Below are 9072 nucleotides of genomic sequence, written 5' to 3'. Positions count from 1 at the left end.
ACTGATTCTATGGAAAAAAATCCCAGGTGTGGAAAAAATTCTGCCTCCTTAAGCTCGTGTTTTCCATGCCTAGAATTCAACTGTTACCAGATGGATCAGACTGAACAGGTTTCAAACGTTGAGGAGGCTCTTACCTTCTAAACAGGGATGGCTTTTTTCTAGTAAAATCACTAAAAGGGAAGGAGAAAACTCGAAAGATGTTCCTCCTGGCGCTCACGTACGTGAACCCGAATACTCTCTCAGTCCTCAAAGAGAGACCTGGAGAAGGAGCCGTGCTGAAGCAAAGTCACAGGGGTCTCTGAGGTTTCCCTGGCCCCTCACCCCTGTCCTGCCTGGCTGATGTCAGCATCTCTCTGTGAGGTCACCACCTCCCCACCACCTTTGACCAATAGTCTGAGGTCCTGTAAAAGGCCTTTGTGATGTCACTGCCACACCCCTCCCTTGCTGTGCTAATGTCCTGCCCCTGGCCAGGCACTTTGGAGATTTGAGCTACTCCCTGTGGATCACCCCACTCAAGGAGCATTCGTTCTAGGCAGCAAGCCGGCTAGACAGGAAAACATCAGACGCTGCTCCCAATGCTACACTCAGTTTTTCAGAAATTAGTCGACTTTATGGCCAGAAGAGACCATTAGAGCATCTAATTTGACCCCCTGCATATCACAGGCCTCCTGTATGCCACAAGAGCTACTTTTGGGGCAAACACATTCCAGAAAGCCATCTAGTCTTCATTAAATGACATCAGGAGATTGTGAATCCACCACTTTCCTTGGTAGCTTGTTCCTGTGGTGAATCATCCTCGCTGTTGAATATTTGCATCTTATTTGTAATATGAATTTGTCTTTTTTCACCTTCCAGCCACTGGGTCTTGTTATGCCTTTCTCTGCTGGATTAAAGAGCCCTTTAATACCCCATCTTTTCTCTCCATTAAGGCCCTTCAACACTTCAATGAAGTCACCTTTCAATCTTCTTTTGATAAGCTAAACAGGTTGAGCTCGTTCAATAGCTCACTAGAAGGCATTTTTCTTCAGCCCTCAGAACATTTATTGGCTCTTTGGTCATCAGATTCCTGAACTGCAGCTGGATGTGGCTCTTGGTCTTCTGCACAGCATAGCTCCTGGAGAAGTGGGATCTGCAAATGTACATTCCTATGATACCTTTGTTTAATTGATGAAAACATAAATTGACACTTAGAGGATTGGAACTGATTTCAGCTGATGGACAACTTTGCTAGGTTTTTATGCATTTTGGACAGTGAAATGTTGAGTGTTTACATTCATATCAAGCACCCCCATACAGTGGAGCTCCTGAACATAATGGAGAATGGAAATGAAAATGTTTTCCTTTTTTTAAAAAAAAGAAAGAAGGTTATAAGAGAACACATGGGCTTGAATCAAAGACCACTTGATCTACCATCAAGCACTCTACCACTAAGCTATGCCTCCATGACCACAGTATAGACTCATGATCTCCAGGACTTTGAAGGACAGACCCTGCTTTATCAAGCTCCTTTGCCATTCCCAGACTACAGGTGGTTTTAAAAATGGGGTTTGATTAAACTTCTTAAATTTGGTAAACACCACAGCTTGAGCTTCTCCCACTGACATCGCTGCCACCTCTTGGGGAAGTGGATTAACTGCACCCACAGGAAAACTCTCTCCCCTCAGCATAGAGCAGTGGTTCTCAAGCTGTGAGTCAGGACCCCAAAGTGGGATGTGAGCCTGTTTTAATGGGGTTGTCAGGGCTGGCATTAGACTTGTTGGTGCCTGGGGCTGAAGCCGAAAGTCTGAGCCCCACCACCCAGGGCTGAATCCCTCAAGCTCTGGTTTTGCCCTCCCCTAACCAGGGCAGGGCTCAGACTTTGTCTCCTCTGCCTCTGCTCAGTGTGGAGGGGTTTGGTCCCTCTTTCCAGGACCATGTAGTAAGGTTTTTTTTGGCACAAGGGGTTTGCAGTGAAAGGAAGTTTGAGAAACCCTGGCATAGAGCCTCCGAATATGTCTAAACTTGGCTCCTTGTGGCACGGTGGATGATCATACACTGAACGTGCAGCCATGGAGACACCACACACCAGCCTTGCCTAGCAGGCAAGAATCAAACCTCCACAGAAAAACACCTGTTGCTTTCTAACCCATCTCCCTAAGCCCTCAGCCACCACCACATAACAAAGGGGCTTTTCTACACGATGGTTCTGGTCACACTGAAGGGTCATTTCCAGTTGTTTGCTCAGACCAGCATTAGGGAAAATGGTGCCCTTGGCAAAGCTTGTACTTTGGCACTTCCCCATTGCCCCTGGACGATCCCCACTCCCCCTTTACCGCTAGCTCCTGCACTCCCAACCCTTGTGCCTCCTTCACCCCTAACTCCTGCCCCCTCCTGTGCCCCCTTTGCCCTTAACTCCCTGGGCCACCAGCCAGTGCCCCTCTCCTGCAGCCCCTTCACATGGCTCCAGTGCTGGGGGCCCCGCACTTGTTCTCCCTTTCCCTGGGCTTTGGCATCACTAGCCCCTGATTAGCGAGTAGGGTTCAGTGGTTACCAAAATGTGGGGCATGACTCCTAGGGGGACACAGAGGAACATTCATGGGGTCCCTCAGGGCCTGAGCCAGCCCCCATGGAGGGAGCAGCACTCAGCCCCACTCTGTCCCAGCTCTTCCCCAACCCCACCCTCAGCCTGGGGCTCTGGCTCCCAGCTCAGCCTCAACCCCCTTACCCCTGTCTGCACCCCTCTCCCCAGCAAGCAACAGCTCCACTCCCAACCCGAGATCTTGATCGCACCTTCCGAGGGGCTACAGCCATGGCTAAGAGGGCACAGTGTGAAATGTTTGGGGACCACTGGTTTAGGGTGATGTTCTCAATCACTTCTATGCAGTCCAATAAAAACTATTCCTCACCCACCCACCCCTCCATCAGGACGGACTCGGTGTGTTCTGCTGCCCTTCACTCATGCAGGAAGGATAATAACATTTCATTCTATTCACTCCTAAAGTGATTTGTAACCCGCCACCAGCCAAAACTGGTCATTTTGGGAAAGCGGCCCCATCATGCTGCATACCTAGGCAGAGTAGGTGTCTATGCAAACATGGTCTGTTCCTGAAGTCTTTCCCCCAGCTGCTCACTAGATGTGAGGGGGGAGCTCATTCAGCCCCTGCTTCCGCTTAGTATTTAAAAACTCCTTATTGGCCCTAGCTCTGCTGGCCTTAGATTTCTCCTCCTGTCCAGTTTTCTAACAACTCAGATGAGGTGGCCGAGTGGTTAAGGTGATGGACTGCTAATCCATTGTGCTCTGCACGCATGGGTTCGAATCCCATCCTCATCGGGTGTGTTTAGTTTTCACCCCTCCTTTGTAGACAACCATCTCCCCCTTTGGTACAATGACAGATCAAACAATGTTGCTTCTTGCAAACAAAAACCTTCTCAGAAACTCAGAACTCCCTTGCTTTAAATAAAATGTCTAAAGCCCAGATTTCTTTAAAAAAAAAATTCTCTAGTCCCATATTTCTTAGTTTTTATCTCAAAAGGTAACATCCTCATCATCTCCCCCAAACACGCCGGGACCTCCCCCAAATAATTGAAGCAACAAAGAATCCTGTGGCACCTTATAGACTAACAGACGTTTTGCAGCATGAGCTTTCGTGGGTGAATACCCACTTCTTCAGATGCAAGTGGTGGAAATTTCCAGGGGCAGGTTTATATATGCAAGCAAGAAGCAAGCTAGAGATAACGAGGTTAGATCAATCAGGGAGGATGGGGCCCTGTTCTAGCAGTTGAGGTGTGAAAACCAAGGGAGGAGAAACTGGTTCTGTAATTGGCAAGCCATTCACAGTCTTTGTTTAATCCTGAGCTGATGGTGTCAAATTTGCAGATGAACTGGAGCTCAGCAGTTTCTCTTTGAAGTCTGGTCCTGAAGTTTTTTTGCTGCAGGATGGCCACCTTAAGATCTGCTATTGTGTGGCCAGGGAGGTTGAAGTGTTCTCCTACAGGTTTTTGTATATTGCCATTCCTAATATCTGATTTGTGTCCATTTATCCTTTTCCTTAGAGACTGTCCAGTTTGGCCGATGTACATAGCAGAGGGGCACTGCTGGCATATGATGGCATATATTACATTGGTGGACGTGCAGGTGAATGAACCAGTGATGGTGTGGCTGATCTGGTTAGGTCCTGTGATGGTGTTGCTGGTGTAGATATGTGGGCAGAGTTGGCATCGAGGTTTGTTGCATGGGTTGGTTCCTGAGCTAGAGTTACTATGGTGCGGTGTGCAGTTACTGGTGAGAATATGCTTCAGGTTGGCAGGTTGTCTGTGGGCGAGGACTGGCCTGCCACCCAAGGCCTGTGAAAGTGTGGGATCATTCTCCAGGATGGGTTGTAGATCCCTGATGATGCGCTGGAGGGGTTTGAGCTGGGGACTGTATGTGATGGCCAGTGGAGTCCTGTTGGTTTCTTTCTTGGGTTTGTCTTGCAGTAGGAGGCTTCTGGGTACACGTCTGGCTCTGTTGATCTGTCTCCTTATTTCCTCGTGCGGGTACTGTAGTTTTGAGAATGCTTGGTGGAGATTTTGTAGGTGTTGGTCTCTGTCTGTGGGGTTAGAGCAGATGCGGTTGTACCTCAGTGCTTGGCTGTAGACAATGGATCTTGTGGTGTGCCCGGGATGGAAGCTGGAGGCATGAAGGTAGGCATAGCGGTCGGTAGGACAGTACCCGCACGAGGAAATAAGGAGACAGATCAACAGAGCCAGACGTGTACCCAGAAGCCTCCTACTGCAAGACAAACCCAAGAAAGAAACCAACAGGACTCCACTGGCCATCACATACAGTCCCCAGCTCAAACCCCTCCAGCGCATCATCAGGGATCTACAACCCATCCTGGAGAATGATCCCACACTTTCACAGGCCTTGGGTGGCAGGCCAGTCCTCGCCCACAGACAACCTGCCAACCTGAAGCATATTCTCACCAGTAACTGCACACCGCACCATAGTAACTCTAGCTCAGGAACCAACCCATGCAACAAACCTCGATGCCAACTCTGCCCACATATCTACACCAGCAACACCATCACAGGACCTAACCAGATCAGCCACACCATCACTGGTTCATTCACCTGCACGTCCACCAATGTAATATATGCCATCATATGCCAGCAGTGCCCCTCTGCTATGTACATCGGCCAAACTGGACAGTCTCTAAGGAAAAGGATAAATGGACACAAATCAGATATTAGGAATGGCAATATACAAAAACCTGTAGGAGAACACTTCAACCTCCCTGGCCACACAATAGCAGATCTTAAGGTGGCCATCCTGCAGCAAAAAAACTTCAGGACCAGACTTCAAAGAGAAACTGCTGAGCTCCAGTTCATCTGCAAATTTGACACCATCAGCTCAGGATTAAACAAAGACTGTGAATGGCTTGCCAATTACAGAACCAGTTTCTCCTCCCTTGGTTTTCACACCTCAACTGCTAGAACAGGGCCCCATCCTCCCTGATTGATCTAACCTCGTTATCTCTAGCTTGCTTCTTGCTTGCATATATAAACCTGCCCCTGGAAATTTCCACCACTTGCATCTGAAGAAGTGGGTATTCACCCACGAAAGCTCATGCTGCAAAACGTCTGTTAGTCTATAAGGTGCCACAGGATTCTTTGTTGCTTTTACAGATCCAGACTAACACGGCTACCCCTCTGATACTTGACACCAAATAATTGAAATACTCCCATCCTGAGCAAGGCTACAACAGTGAACCACAGCTAGTGTCTAGGCCAAGCTGTTCTGAAGGAGGCAACTCAAACATTTTCTCCCTGCTTCCCTTGGCAAGGTCTGACTGAGAAAACAAAATTCCCCAAACTGAAAATTTTCTGCTGAAAAACCAATACTAGTCTGTTTGGGGACTTTGGTTTGAAAGTATTATTGTTATTATTCTCTTCTGATTTCTGAATCAGTTCAGTCTTTGTCCTCCAGGTGTGTTTCCACCTGCTGAGTTGTGGGGGAGAGAGGCCAAGTCATGATGTCTCTTCCCCTCTTTCATAGTTTCTTCCAACTTGCTAGGAAGCTCCTTTGTTACCATGTGAGTCAAGCAGTGTCCATTGTCTCTGTGCTATCTCGGAGAAGTCTGCATTGTACACGGTTCCTGGGCTAGTCCTTGGGAGTGTGGATCCCTTCAATGGGCCAGCAGTGAGTCTGGCTCCTCCCTTGTCACACCTGAAAGGCTGGTGGGGGGCATTTCTCAACCTCATAACATATTTCAGTAACACACACAGAGCAAAACTTCCTAACTTCCCAACCAATGCAAGCACACACAATCCAACACAATATTAATGTTCAACAGATCAAGACTTTTGAAATGATACATCACAAGGCAGACTTTGAACAAACCATGTCATCATTATATGAGAGTGGTGAATATGGGACTTCCAGGTGCTGCTCTGAGCACAGCGTGCCACACCTGGGCTTCATTGCAATGGAGACGTACCCTTAGAGTCCATCTCTCCTGGGATAAAGATGGCCCACTCCTGACTCTCTGCCAATCCCCACTGGGCCCTGACAAGTGTTGCTCGTGTTTGTATTCTGTAAAGCAGAGGAGCAGATGAAGTTTTGCTCCCAAGGTGTGTGTGTGATTCTTTGGACAGGTCTGCACTACAAAATTAGGTTGGTGTAATTACATTACTTGGGCTGGCAATGCAGTTCTATCAAGCTAATCCCGGTATAGATAGTGGCTCAACTGTCAGAACTTTCTGGAGCTATGAAAGGGGAGGGACCCAGCCTCTGTAGCAGGAATGCAGGGCAGGTGAGTTCACGGCAGGCATGGTGGGATACTGGTGGAGGCCAGTTATGGTGATATAATGACCAGCAGCATTTACACTGACATTTGTCACTTTAAGTTTGCTGCACAAAGCTCTAGGCCTCTCGTTGAGGTGGTTTTATTTTGTCACCAAAACAGGGCAGGTTTGTCGCCAGATGTGGCATTGCAGTGTGTGCACCAGCCACAAGCTGCTGACCGAGGGAGCGTTGTGTGTTTTTCACACATCTGAGCAATATAATTCTGCTGAAGTAACCTTGTAGTGCAGACCTGGCCAAAGATTCTCTCTCTCTCTCTCTCTCTCTCTCTCTCTCTCTCACACACACACACACACACACACACACACACACACACACACACACACACACACACACACACACACACACACACACACACACACACACACACACACACACACACACACAGCTTGCAAGGAAAACCACACACACACACACACACACACACACACACACACACACACACACACACACACAGCTTGCAAGGAAAACCTCACCTGCTCCTCTGCTTTACAGAATCCAAACACAAGCAAAGCTTGTCAGGCCCCAGTGGGGATAGCAGGGAGTCAGGTGTGGGCAGACAGTGAGTTGTTGCCCCAGGCAGGCACCATGGCTTAGCTGGCTAAAGCACCTGCCTTGTAAACAGAAGATCCTGGGTTCAATTCCCAGTGGGGCCTTAGGCCTGGTCCACATTAGGACTTTAATTCAAATTTAGCAGCGTTAATTCAAATTAACCGTGCACCTGTCCACACCAAGAAGCCATTTAATTCGACCTAGAGGGCTCTTTAGTTCGAATTCGGTACTCCACCCTGAAGAGTGGAGTAGCGCTAAATTCGACATGGCTAGCTTGAATTAGGCTAGGTGTGGATGCAAATCAAACTTACTAGCTCCGGGAGCTATCCCACACTGCACCGCTCTGGACAGCAGTCCAAGCTTGGATTCTCTGAGCAGCCATATAGGAAAAGTCCCGGGAAAATTTGAATTCCTTTTCCTGTCTGGACAGTTAGAATGTCATTTCGTGGTTGGACATCGGGGCGATCTCAGCAGCACCGGCAGCAATGCAGAGCTCTCCAGCAGAGGAGTTCATGTAATCTCTGAATAGAAAGAGGGACCCAGCATAGACTGACCGGAAAGTCTTGGATCTGATCGGTGTGTGGGGCGAGGAGTCTGTGCTTTCGGAGCTGCGCTCCAAAAAACGGAATGCAAAGACCTACGAGAAGGTCTCCAAAGCCATGAGAGACAGAGGATACAGCCGGGATGCAACGCAGCGCCGCATGAAAATCAAGGACCCCAGACAAGGCTACCCAAAAATCAAAGTGGCAAACGGACGCTACGGAGCCTGCCACCACTGCCCCACCAGTGACCATGGACTCTGACGATGGGACAGTGTCGACGGCCAGTTCCTCGGCGATGTTCGTGGACGGGGAAGATGAGGAAGGGTTTGTGGAGGACGAGGCAGGCGACAGCGCTTACAACGCTGGTTTCCCCGACAGCCAGGATCTCTTCATCACTGTCACAGAGATCCCCTACCAACCCTCCCCAGCCATTAACCCGGATCCTGAATCAGGGGAAGGAGCAGTCGGTAAGTGCTTTAACCATGTAAACTTTTATTCTTAATATGACAGGAATCTGAAGTATGTGAAAAGGAAGTCTCTCTATATATGGGGATAGAACAGAAATCCTCCTGGGAGATCTCCACGAAGCTCTCCTGGAGGTAATCGAAAAGCCTCCGCAGGAGGTTCCTGGGGAGAGCTGCCTTATTGGGTGCTCCGTGGTAGTACACTTTTCCGCGCGAGGCTTTCATGAGGTACTCAGGGAGCATTGCCTCCCCGAGCACGGCTGCATAGGGCCCTGGTTTGTGCTGGCTTTCACGCAGCATGCGCTCTCTATCTCCTTCAGTGACCGTCCTCAGGGTGATCTCGCTCGGAGACTCCTGCATCTAATTAGGGGAATTACTGTAATGTTACGCCTGGTCCAAAGTATTTTTAAAAAATCTCCGGACACACGGCATAGCACAGACTCAGCACGCAGCTGCGTGACGAGCGTAACGGAAAGCCAAAGAATCAAATGGACGCTCAAGGAGGGAGGGGGGACTGAGGACACAAGGTATCCCACAGTTCCTGCTGTCTCCGAAAAGTATTTGCATTCTTGGCTGAGCTCCAAATGCTTCTAGGGTCAAAAACAGTGTCCGCGGTGGGTCAGGGCATAGCTCGGCAATTTATGCACCCCCCTCTCTTGACTCTTTTACATGTCACCGTATCTTTACTGAA

The 9072-nt window shown here is 48.9% G+C and overlaps 1 non-coding gene across 1 annotated transcript; it reads left to right on the top strand.

The window, feature by feature from the left end:
- The first annotated feature begins 3228 nt into the window (after positions 1 to 3228).
- Positions 3229 to 3310, top strand: TRNAS-GCU. Its single transcript has one exon. It is a non-coding gene; the product is annotated as a tRNA-Ser (tRNA).
- Positions 3311 to 9072: the final 5762 nt, after the last annotated feature.

This window comes from Mauremys mutica, unplaced genomic scaffold (assembly GCF_020497125.1).
Source record: "Mauremys mutica isolate MM-2020 ecotype Southern unplaced genomic scaffold, ASM2049712v1 Super-Scaffold_100101, whole genome shotgun sequence".
In the NCBI taxonomy this organism is placed as follows: domain Eukaryota; kingdom Metazoa; phylum Chordata; order Testudines; family Geoemydidae; genus Mauremys; species Mauremys mutica.
This window is presented reverse-complemented; position numbering and strand designations above follow the sequence as displayed.